This window comes from Diplotaxodon limnothrissa, linkage group LG2 (genome assembly GCF_057381915.1).
Source record: "Diplotaxodon limnothrissa isolate DT_005_m linkage group LG2, D_limnothrissa_male_GT1.1, whole genome shotgun sequence".
In the NCBI taxonomy this organism is placed as follows: Eukaryota; Metazoa; Chordata; class Actinopteri; order Cichliformes; family Cichlidae; genus Diplotaxodon; species Diplotaxodon limnothrissa.
The window spans coordinates 32,268,472-32,280,965 of NC_140597.1; positions in this window are offsets into that span (position 1 = coordinate 32,268,472).

Genomic DNA, 12,494 nt, shown 5'->3' on the forward strand with positions numbered 1-12,494 from the left:
AAACACTGACCCTAATCCCCACTCTAACCCCCTGCCCAGGATCAGTCCTGGGAGTGGCCCGTTCTGAACATTGTGGTGTGCTGCTGAGAGCAGCATGGAGTAATGTGGATGAGGCCTGGGGAAACCCAGTTGGGGAGAGGGGCTATGCCCTGAACTCTTGTCAGATGTTTCTTAAGTGCAAAACGGTTCAGCGCTTTTAACTTGTGAATAATACACTATGTGGTTCATTTCCTGTTTGTAGCCACTAATGAGAGAGGACCAGGTGGGATGAGGCTGATTACAGGGACCCTGGAGGACTGGGATAGAGTGAGGAGACAGGTGCCGTGGGCTGGCCCTCCCTCTCCATGTACAAGAGAAGTTCTCCAGCTGATTGTTCACATATTAGCTTGTATGTACGCTGTAAATGTAGCGTAGACTAGATTGCCTCTACATTAGCAATTGAAACTTGATAAGAATATGGGCAACTAAGGACTCCGATCCCAGAGCTATATCCCACCAATCCTCTCTCAAGAGGTTTTGAAGTAGGGGCACACACACTAGCCTCAAGGCCTGCTTCTGTTGGTTTCCCTCCCCCTGCCTGTAACTTGTTGCCACATCCCCAGAGTTTTGCGGCTCAGTATGACGTCACTCCATTAAGTGGCTGCTGCATGTACTGCTCTAAGGAAACACATACTATATAGAGAAATATATATATAAATAGATAGATGGCTATGATTTTATTCTTTTGTATTATCATTTTTCTTCATTACTCGCACAGGAGATATTTGTATGTACTTCTGTCTCTGCCAAACATCGATGTACTAAAATCTTCACGCTCCACAGATGTTGTATGGCATCCACTAAACCTCTTTAGATATTTGTAAATGCTATAGTGTGATACCTTTCAACGCAAGTTCATTATTTTTCTTTCACCAATGATAATTTTGTTTTGGAGAACAAACAAAGCAAGAAAAAAAAGAAAAAAAAATCACTCTGTGTCTGGCTTTGACATGATGACCTAACTAACACTGTATTATTGTAACTGAAATATGTATGATCCTATGATGAGCTATCACTTCCCTTTCACTCTTAAAAAATAAAAAAGAGAAAAAAATCCAGTGTAAAAAATAAAAGGATATATGTAGTGTATGCTTGTGTTTAGTGAGTGTTCATGCTGTCATTCTTTTCCAATGTATGGTGGTGAATTATGGTGGCTATGTGCTGTTCTGATTGGATCAGCCAAGATCTGTTGTAAAACCCTTTTTTGTACACCCTCTCATCAACTGTGACAGTGACGTAGTGAATTTCATTTACTTCATTTATTTTTTTGACTTTTTATTTTCCATAAATGGATACAGTGGTAATGTGTTTGGTTTATAAATCACTAATAAAATTTGCTTTATTAAAATACATGTGAATATATTGTCTTGTGTGTGTGAGAGAGATAGCTCTGTGCTTTTCCCCTGCCATTTGAAGGCCAATTAAATAGTGACTAAATCTATTTCAGGTTTTAAGGGGAAAAAAATCTATTTTTTAGCACCCAGTTCATGTGCACGTTTAAAATACTACACCTATTTAAAAGTTGCCTTTACAATTACAATTTTTTGGCAGGCAATATAGAAAACAAGTGCATCTCCTTACAGAGGGCATGGCGAACAAAATATCTGCAGGCAGCTCTTCTCTGTCACACATGCTCACATCCTTCTTTCTCTGAACTGACATGCAGTCAGGTACAAAGACTTGTTCCCTGCAGAGATGAAAGACAAGCACATTGAGGTACTTAGTTTGGGTGCCTAATTTCTCCTCATTAAAAGCATGGTCACAGATGATCCAAATGGTCCCATGTGAAAGTAAGCTTCCAGATGCACCATAATTTAATAGAGTGGCTAAGTAGATTTGATGTATCCCAGTGTGTGAGTTTGTCGAAACACCTACACAGTAGTGAGCCATTACTCATTCTGGCCTAGATAAAATGCCGCATTGATAATCAATACATTTATCCAGTTTGTCAGGAAATTCAATAGTTTCCTACTTTAGACTGTTTAAAAAAATCAAATTTCCTACTTTGCTTTTATCTGTAGTCTCGGTTGAACAAAATGTAAGACATTTTCAATGCTGAGTTAATAGCCCAATACTAATGCTAATAAAGTCTCCTTCTTTCCAGTTTTCATCCAAAGAGGGGAGACTGTGATGAGAGAGGTTCAAGAGTTCATGTTTAAAAAAAATGCTTGCAAAGATGCAACATCCGTTTCTTTATTTCATTCTCTCCTGGAGACAGTTTCCATGGTTACGGCTATTTGGGGAATAGTCTCTATAGCAACAGCCTTATATACTTAGCAAGCACAGGAGGGTTGAAACAGCAGGGTGCCCTGGATGGGTGTGTCCTTTTATATGCCACAGACAGCATTTCACAAATGACTATAGCTACTGATTTGAAGATTCAATACAGTATCTCAAATTCCTTTTCTAACAGGAACAACAGATAAGAAAACACTTTAACCAAAAGACCTACGCCCACACATTCAAAATCCCTACAGTAACACATTCCCATGAGGATTTACAAGATATGTTGTGGTATTTGTATATTTTAGCTCATTTGAGGTATACAAACAAATTAGCAAACAAAACAATTGGATTGGTTGCAGAAAAGTAGCCCACAGTGTTTGGTCTGCAGAGCAGTGAATCTCTGGCTAATGAATATGGATATATATCATGACATAGCAAACAGAAAGAAGCACAACAGAGGGCCACTTGCTGACACTATTTACACACTGTACCTTTCAGACACAAATGTGAACAAATTAAAACACAACATAAACACAGACTACACAATATTTTTTTAGGACATGTAAGGAACTAATGGATGAAGGCCAGAACAAAAAAATGTCAAAAACATAACAGAAACGAAATGCCATATAAATGTGCACTGAAACTGCAGTGACTCAGGAAAATCATCCTGTCAAGGAAGCAAAATTGAGTGACTTGAGTTAAGATAGTGAGATTAATATGAGGAATAATTTTGGCCTGTGGCAAAAACAGAGATACAAGTTATAACTTGGAAAGGCAGTTCCTCTGAGAAAGTGCAAAAGAGTTAAGGAAACTGGATTAGACAGTAGGTTGAGAATTAGGAAAAAAATTTCAGCCTGATTAAGACAAATGATCTTGAAGGGCTTATTGGTAGCTGAAACATTTATAGCACCCAAGTTGCAATTTGTCCTTAATGGGCTGTGTTTCTCACAGCATTTACCCTTTTACTTTAATTTAATTTATTTATCCTTCAGTCCTGCACCTTACACATGGCTCACATGCACAGACCACAAGTCGAAATCAGTCATCCAGGGCCAGCACTGAATCTCATAAAATGAGCTCAAGAGTTGGGAGTTTGCCTTGTAATCGGAAGGTTGCCGGTTCGAGCCCCGGCTTGGACAGTCTCGGTCGTTGTGTCCTTGGGCAAGATACTTCACCCGTTGCCTACTGGTGGTGGTCAGAGGGCCTGGTGGCGCCAGTGTCCGGCAGCCTCGCCTCTGTCAGTGCGCCCCGGGGTGACTGTGGCTACAATGTAGCTTGCCATCACCTGTGTGTGTGAATGGGTGGATGATTGGATGTGTAAAGCGCTTTGAGGTCCTTAGGGACTAGTAAAGCGCTATATAAATACAGGCCATTTACCATTTACCATAAAAAGCATATAAACATTACATGAGCTCCTATCAGAAACTGTAGCGATTTGCAAGTGTAATAATGGGGGGGGAAAAAATAACTGATCCCCATCAGTCACAGGACACAGACAATCATAGATCACACAATGGGCTAATATGCCAACAGCTGTGCTCTATGTTCTGTACATTTGTGAGGGTAGGAGCCTGATTCACCTTCTAATAAAAACAAGCAAGAGTATATAATCAACATTACTGCTATATGCAGAAGCAGAAAGCAATTCATATGTGAAATATGTGCAGAGCTTAAACAGAACTGCTGGACTTCACTAACCATCATGCAGTGCGTGTAGAACGTGTCAGTGCTTGAGAAAGTCCAGCATGAAAGTGTTAATTTCACCTAAATGCATAGAGTATTATATCTTGGCAATGTCAGACATTTCCAGGATTTTTTTACAGTGAGGACATATGAAACATATATGAACACATAGTGGGGAAACACTACACGAATAACCCACTGCACTTGCCACTTATTCATCAGTGTTGCATTCTTTTCATAGGCAAGAGTACTAAGTAAAAGGCGCCATCTACTGGTTAAAATATGACAGCACGTTTGACCACAATTCAACCAGACAGGTAAATAAAGCTAGGCATTTTTACATTATTTGAAATTTCACTCCTCTCATAATCAAAATTGGCATTCATTATGGAAAGATAATTGTTAGTATTCCTAACATTCATGCAACTGAAGGGTTTCAGTTCAGTTTTGATTTTAAATCATTATTTAAATTATTCACTTGCTGTTACCTTTTTCTTTCTTATTGAATAAAAAAATCCCCCCTAAAATGTGGTTGTTTTCTTTTGATCAATTTGCCATCTATTGTTAGTGTATTGTATGAATATCAAGCAGAAACAAGCAAATAAACAAAAAAAAAGAAAATATTTTAAGAAAAAGATTGGATCAAAATGCACGTATTTAGTGTAAAATCAAGCACAATGTCTACTAATATAGATAATATCATTAATTTTAGTTTTAATTCTTTTTTATTTTTTTTTATTATTTTTTTATTTTTTTTTTGGGGGGGGGAGGGGGGGGGGTTGTTGTGCATGCATCTGCCTCTCACTTCTGACCCATATACTCCCTTCTACTGCCAGGAAGCATGCACATTTCATAATTCTGCTATAGTGACAGTGGTACTTTGGCCAGCTCCATGATCTGTAAGTCTCTTTTTCACTTTCAGTCGTGATATAACATTTTAACAATGCTAACTTTCAGCCATATAACTGACACTATATTTATAGCACAATATACACTGATGAAATTATAATCATAAAATGTCTCTATCGCCCACTGGTGTCTGGCTACAGTATAGGTCATAAACCCCGCCTCCTCGGATGGGACCGGGGACAAACTAAGATAAAAAAAGTTCTCCTCAGATATTTTTTTTCCGCAAAGATGCTTACTTTCATTATCAGTAGTTCTCATCACGCTGATTTGTGTTTAAATTATGTCATTTCTTTCTCTCTCCACTGGGTCCAGAGGACATCCTAGAACAGAGCTGACCCTCTGGATCACCCTGTTCAGTCTTTTTCTGTCTCAGTCTCAGCCTGAAAGACCCTTACAAATAAGTGCGTAATTGGTTCGAATACAGTGTAATTTAATGACCACATTGTTTTGAGGCAACATGGGCTAATTTGCTGAATTGTGATAATTTACATAATAAAAAAAATTGTAATGCCTTGATAGAGTTATTGTGAAAAGTTTTAAATGACTCATGAGTATAGGACTGCTTTTGATTTAGATTTAGGATTTTATAGTAGATATTGCTGTGTTTACAAGGTTCTATAATAAAGGAAGCAAATTAGTACATGCTGTTACCCTGTCAGACCAGGGGTGCCGCTAATGAGGCTGGGTAAGAGAGAGGGGAGAAGAAGAAAGTAGAGAGGTAAAAAAGATGGAGTGCTGCTGTAAAGGCTGAAATAAAGTGTTGAACCCAGACTTGTCCTCTCCTCCGCTACCTGATTACAAACTCAACAAATTGGCGACGAGGATGAGCGCTTCAGTGCCGAGCCCACCGCCCTTTTTGCAACATGCGGGAGAGCCGGGTATACCAGTTATGACGTGGCGCAAATTCTTTGAGAACTACATGCTAGTGATAAATGCTACGGGAGATGCATGGCCGGAGGCGAGACGACGAGCCGTCTTATTATTGCTTGGGACCAGAGGGACAACGACTGTTCTACACACTGCCGAATCAAGGTACAACGTTTGCTGACGCCATGACTGCGCTTGAAAACCACTTTGCCCCTAAAGTGAATGTAGTGGCATGCAGGCACACATTCAGACAGCGAGTTCAGCGGGCTGATGAAACTGTGACCTAGTATGTTTCCGCCCTCAGAGCGTTAGCTGTGCCATGTGGTTTTGGAATAATGGAGGGTGAAATGATTCGGGATCAGCTTGTTGCTAATGCTAATCTCAGTGTTGTTAAAGATAAATTGCTGCTGGAGGAGGACCTTACATTGGACAAGGTAGTTACTTGCGTTTCAGGTGGAGGCTGCGGTCAAGAATGCTACACTCCTCTCTTCTGCGCCCACAGCCCAGACTGCTGCAGTACAAGCTGTGGAGGTGAAGGACACACGTCTTCGGGGAAAAAGAGGAACGCGACCAGCTCAAGCTCGGAGACCTACATCTAAAGAATGGCACAAAAAGGCAAGTGATAAAGAGGAACAGCGTCATTGTTTCAGATGTGGATCCGAGAAACACCTGGCTAATGATAAAAACTGTCCAGCAGCAAAAGTAAAATGTAAATGGTAAAAATAAATGGCCTGTATTTGTATAGCGCTTTACTAGGGACCCCAAAGCGCTTTACACATCCAGTCATCCACCCATTCACACACAAATTCACACACTGGTGATGGCAGCTACATTGTAGCCACAGCCACCCTGGGGCGCACTGACAGAGGCGAGGGTGCCGGACACTGGCGCCATCAGGCCCTCTGACCACCACCAGTAGGCAACAGGTCAAGTGTCTTGCCCAAGGACACAACGATCGAGACTGTCGGAGCCGGGGCTCGAACTGGCAACCTTCCGATTACAAGGCGAACTCCCAACTCTTGAGCCACGATCGCAACAAAAAAGGGCACTTCGCCAGAGTTTGTAAATCAGCTGTAGCAGTGGTCAGGGAAGTAGTTGTTCCCGAGTTTACAGTTTTATGTGTTGATGATCACAAACCAATGACTGCAGCATGTGATAAGATTATATGCAAAATGAACATTGAAACACCACAGGGAAACTCTGAGGTTCTGCAGTTAATTGTGGATACAGGAGCTTCAGTATCTATCCTTCCAGAAGCCATCTACAAAGAACATTTTGCACCCTGTGCTTTGACTGAACCGAAAGTTAAGCTTGTCACTTATGCAAAAGGTGACTTGCCTGTCATTGGCTACCTACAGGCTTCAGTGAGGATTGCAAACAATGACAGAAAAGTCCCAGGATCATTCTTCATAGTTAAAGATGGATCACCTTTTCTGGGGTTGGACTTAAATAAAGCACTTAACATTGATATCATTGCTGGAAAAGTCATCAACAAAGGAGAGGATCCTGCAAGAGGATCACCAGCCAGTAAACAAACATGCATGGTGAATAACATTGATTCTTCTTCTTCCCATCATCTCGGAGCTGTTAAAGGGTTCATCCACAAAGGTCAAGTGAACAAGACAGTACAGCCGGTTCGTCAAAAACTGTGGCGTCTACCACTCAGATACGTGAGGTGTCAGCTGAATTGAAACGTCTACTCCAAGCAGGCATCATCGAACCAGTGGATGCAGCTGAATGGGTGAGTCCTCTAGTGGTTGGAAGAAAAAATAAGGGAGACTTAAGACTTTGTGTGGATCTGTGTGAACCTAACAAGAGTGTGATCATGGACTGTTACCCTCTTCCTCACATGGAGGATTTGTTTGCACAGCTGGCTGGGGCTACACATGTTAGCCAGATTGATTTAAGTTCAGCTTATCACCAACTGCCTCTTCACCCTGATAGCCAAAGCCTCACAGCATTCATAACCCATGAAGGACTCTTCCAGTTTACGAGAATTCCATTTGGACTTGCTTCAGCCCCTTCTGCCTTCCAAAAGATGATGCAAACAGTCCTAAAAGAGGAGACATAATATGACATAATAGTGTATGGACATTTCAGAGAAGAGCATGATGAACGGTTACAGGCTGTCCTCCAACGCCTGAAGGATGTCGGTCTGCAGATCAACTTCAACAAAAGTTGATTTGGACTAGGGCTGGGCAAAACGATTATTTTCCTAATCGATGAATCTAGCGATTAATTTTTCGATGCATCAATTAATCTAACGAAAAACAAATATAACAAAGGAAATCATAGCAAAAAATTAATAATATACAAACAGCAGCAATGGCGTCTTTGAACAAATAATGAAATGACAAGTTACCCCTAAGTAGGACTCTGTGACCAGACTTGTTCAAGCATCAGTGGTAAGGGAGATTTTGGATGTGGCTTTTTTTTTAGTTCATTCCTTAGTTTCTCCACTGAAGTTTCATACTTTCTCTTCATCATGCTTGTAAAATGACGCTTAGACGGCAGAGTGTAACCTGGTTGGAAAGTGGTCAGCATTTCTTTGAATCCCTCACCCACAGCAAGTGGTCTCTTGTCTTTTAAAATCATAGATAAGACGCTCTCAGTAAGTACAGCCACCTCCTGGGGGGTGCATGGTGTACTTCTTCTCTGACAGTAGTCCTCCAGACTTTTCTGTTTATTCCTGAAATCATAAATCACACACAGCACACAGATGAATTTGAATAATTACTAAATAATTATATGGAAAGCATAATATCAAAATAATTTGATAAGGATCTGGTTGAGATAGATAGATAGATATACACACACATACTGTTATGCCATGTGCTTTCATAGCATAACAGTAAGAGGTTAATAATAATCCCCAATGTTGAACATATGATATGCAGTAATCATGATGGCTGGAAAAGATAACGTTTAAACAGCCATAGCTGATGGCACCTTTACTGGTGCACTGCTTTCTAGTCATTAGATGGCATAACTTTTGACCTATAAGTTCAAGCTGGAGAAGCATTATGTATAAAAACAGCGTTCAAATAGGATGAAACACATTAAATTTGACAAATCAAGAGTTCATTGTCATTTTGCTTTTGCAAGCACTTTAACAATGTTGTAATAGTGTCCACGACGGCTACGTTTAGCAGGTGGTGCATTATCATTGTTAACATTTTTCCTGCGGCCAATTCGCTGTCTCACATTTTTGTCTTTCGCCGATTCTGATAATCAGCCTGCGTGCATTCCGACTCATTTTGCCAGCATGGGCCACAAACCAAAAAAACAATAACAACTAAACAGCAGCTGCTATATGTTACTGCTAAGCAGCTTAAATGAGTTTTGCATTTACGGAGGTTGGGTGTTTATCTCTGTGTCTATGAGCGAGTGTATGTCCACGTGGGGGGGGGGGGTGTCTGGATGAATTAACGAGTAAAAACTAGCGTTAGTAAAAAAGTTGAAAACTTACGGTGGTTTGTCCTTTGCAGAAGCTGCTCCTGGATGCAGTCGTTTGAGGTGCTGGTGCATAGCCGTCGTGCTTTTATGATAGGCCATTTCCACCTCACAAAGCCGGCAAACGACTGAATCACTTCCTTTTCTGTTAAAATATCCCCATACTGTAGAACTGCGTGTTCGGGTGGAGTGATTTAAGTTGATTGCAACTGCCTCACTCATGATTCCGCTACTCGCTGCCGCCATGTCTTTTTTTGAAAGTGACGAAGCGTCGACGTAATCGATTACGTCGACGCGTTGTCCCAGCCCCAATTTGGACAGACATCTATTCCGTTCTTGGGACTCGTCGTTTCCAAGGATGGCCTGAGCCCCGGCCCAGACCACCTGACTGCCATTGCCAAAGGCCCTGCACCAAAGGAAATGGCTGCTCTTCATTCCTTCTTAGGCTTGACTTTGTGGTTCAGCAAATTCCTACCAAACTATGCAACTGTGGTTGAATCACTTCATGAGCTACTTCGGACAAGTCAGACGGCTGAACTTCAATGGACTGATACAGCAAATGAAAGCGTCAACAAACTGAAGGAAATGCTACTAAAAAGCCCAGCACTGGCAATCTTCAACCCAGGGGTCCGTTCTTCGTACCTCGCTAAGTAAGTTAGCTGGATTTGATTGTTGACGATTTCGCGTGATCTTGGATCGTTCGGTTCTCCGAAGCTCATCCGGGACTTGCTGTCATAGCAACAGATCCGTAAGCATAAACCTGCTCGGGAGCAGGCTTACTTTATGTAAACAGGATTAGATCGCGGCCACTCAGGTATGTCCGCTTCATTTATACGAAAGCAACAGCGATATTTTACCACTGTTTTACCATAAATAAATATTATCAATGTAACTAAAGATAATGCAGTACTTGATCCTTTTATTGATTCCATACAGATACATACAGGTCATTTCCTAAAAAAAGGGAAATGTACTATTAACTCATTCACTGCCAGCCATTGGCAGTGAATGAGTTAAACCCATTGACTCATTCACTGCAATTGACGGCTATAGACGTCAATGGCAGTGAATGAGTTAATCATTCTATTTCATGTATTTGATTATTACAGATGTAATTCATATTTTAGAGTAGTAATTGTAAATTACTTCATGTAATCAAGATGAGAGACCACTGCTATAAAAGCGAAGGTGGATTTGGGAAGTCTGTCGCAGCCATGTCCTGTCCTTATACGCGAGCCACCCATTGCGGAAGGTGCAAGATTGATAAGGAGAGTTTTCAGAATTCAGCGTATATTGCGGGATAGACAGGATCCTTTAGCTCAGCGCGACAGTGTGATCATAGAGAGATATCGATTTTCCCGTGAGGGTATTATTTACTTAACCAACTTGTTGACGAGGGGGTGCAGGACCACCACCTGTCTTTTTGTGCTCTGCACTTTTCTTGGTTGCTGTTATAAACAAACAAACAGATTATTTCAGGGTCTCTTTTCAAGAGACTAAAAGCAATATAAGTGATAAATATTACCATTCTGTAGAATATTCTTATATTTCACTTTTACTTGTTCCCATGTTCTAGTGGGTCCTGTTGTGGCTCTAATGTGAAAGAGGATATAATGTAATATAATATAATAAATTTACCCTACCGCCTACTGGTGTTGGCCAGAGGGGCCGGTGGTGCGATATGGCAGCCTGGCTTCTGTCAGTCTGTCCCAGGGCAGCTGTGGCTACAACCGTAGCTGCTTCCACCAGTGTGTGAATGTGAGAGTGAATGAATAATGGTATTGTAAAGCGCTTTGGGTGCCTTGAAAAGCGCTATATAAATCCAATCCATTATTATTGTTATTATTAAATTACTTACGAGTTTAATTTGTCAGCAACTTTCTGCCAGCCCTCTCTCCTTGCTTTTGCAGCCTTTGCAGTGTTCCCTTGCGTTTTAATTAAACTCTGAAACTCCTGAAATCCCTCAATCAAGAGTCCTTGCTCTGCTGCCGAAAAATACCGACCTTTTCGCCGACCAATCAAAGGGTTGCCGATCAATGTTTCTACTATCGATGCGTAGCCCTGTTAAGCCACCCAGTGATCTCACATTACTTCATCCAGCTATACTAATCGTCAACAACAGATGTGTTCGGAGAACCGGAATAGCGAGCTCAAAGTTAGCGCAATGATTTGATCTTGGATGTGTCATTTGATCTTGGATGTAGTAAGCGAGGTACGAAGAACGGACCCCAGATCTGCCAACGTTCATCACCGCTGATGTGTCAGATTGGTCTTGGAGCTGTTCTGACCTAGATGAACTCAAACAATGAGGAACGGGTTGTTGCTTTTGGTTCCCGCACCCTGTCCCCAGCTGAGAGGAAATATTCAACAATTGAAAAAGAAGCCCTCGCCTGCGTATGGGCTGTCGAAAGATGGAGGATGTACATATGGGGACGTAGATTTACTCTGAGAACTGATCACCAGGCCCTCACCACCCTGTTAAGTACTAAGGGGATGAACAGAGCTGGCATGAGGATGGCACGTTGGTCAGCCAGACTGATGTTTCCAGTATGACTTAGAGTACTGTCCAGGAAGCCAAAATGTTATAGCTGACTGTATGTCCCGTGTTACCCTGCATACCACAAACACAAGTGAAGACTCTGAACAGGACTTAATCACAGAGATTGCTGAAATTTCTCCTCAGCTAACAGCGCTTCCACTGGCAGACTTCAAAGCAGAATGTGAAGACTATCCTGAATTAACAAAACTAAGACAGATCGTTCTTTCGGGCTGGCCGAAAGAAAGCAAATCCTTACCAGATGATGTCAAACCCTACTTCCTGGTCCGACATGAACTGGCAGCAGAGTCACCGCTGATATTTAGAGGAACACGGCTGATCGTTCCCAAATCTCTGCGGACTAAACTCAACATTCTGCCACCACCGAAGGATGCTGGACAATATGACCACATCAGATCCAAAGTGACATTGACACTAGGGGTGGAGGAAAAAATCGATACTGTGTAGTATCGTGATATTTTGTTTGCTAATAATGTATCGATACAGGGACAGCAGAAATCGATATTTTGTTACAAAAAAAGTTTTTGTGGATTGGAACATGCTCTGACTTCAGAGCACGTTGATCAGCTCCTTTTTCTGAGCAAGAATCCTGACACTGTCCAAATGTGTTTAACTTTTTTTTTTGGCAGCAATAAACATGACAGTTTACTTATTTTAATTTAAGACATGTTTTATTTTAATTAAGTTTAAAACTTTTTTATTTAATGTAAAATTATATTTTGTTTTCATTTACTTTCAAATTCTTCAGTTGCTGAAT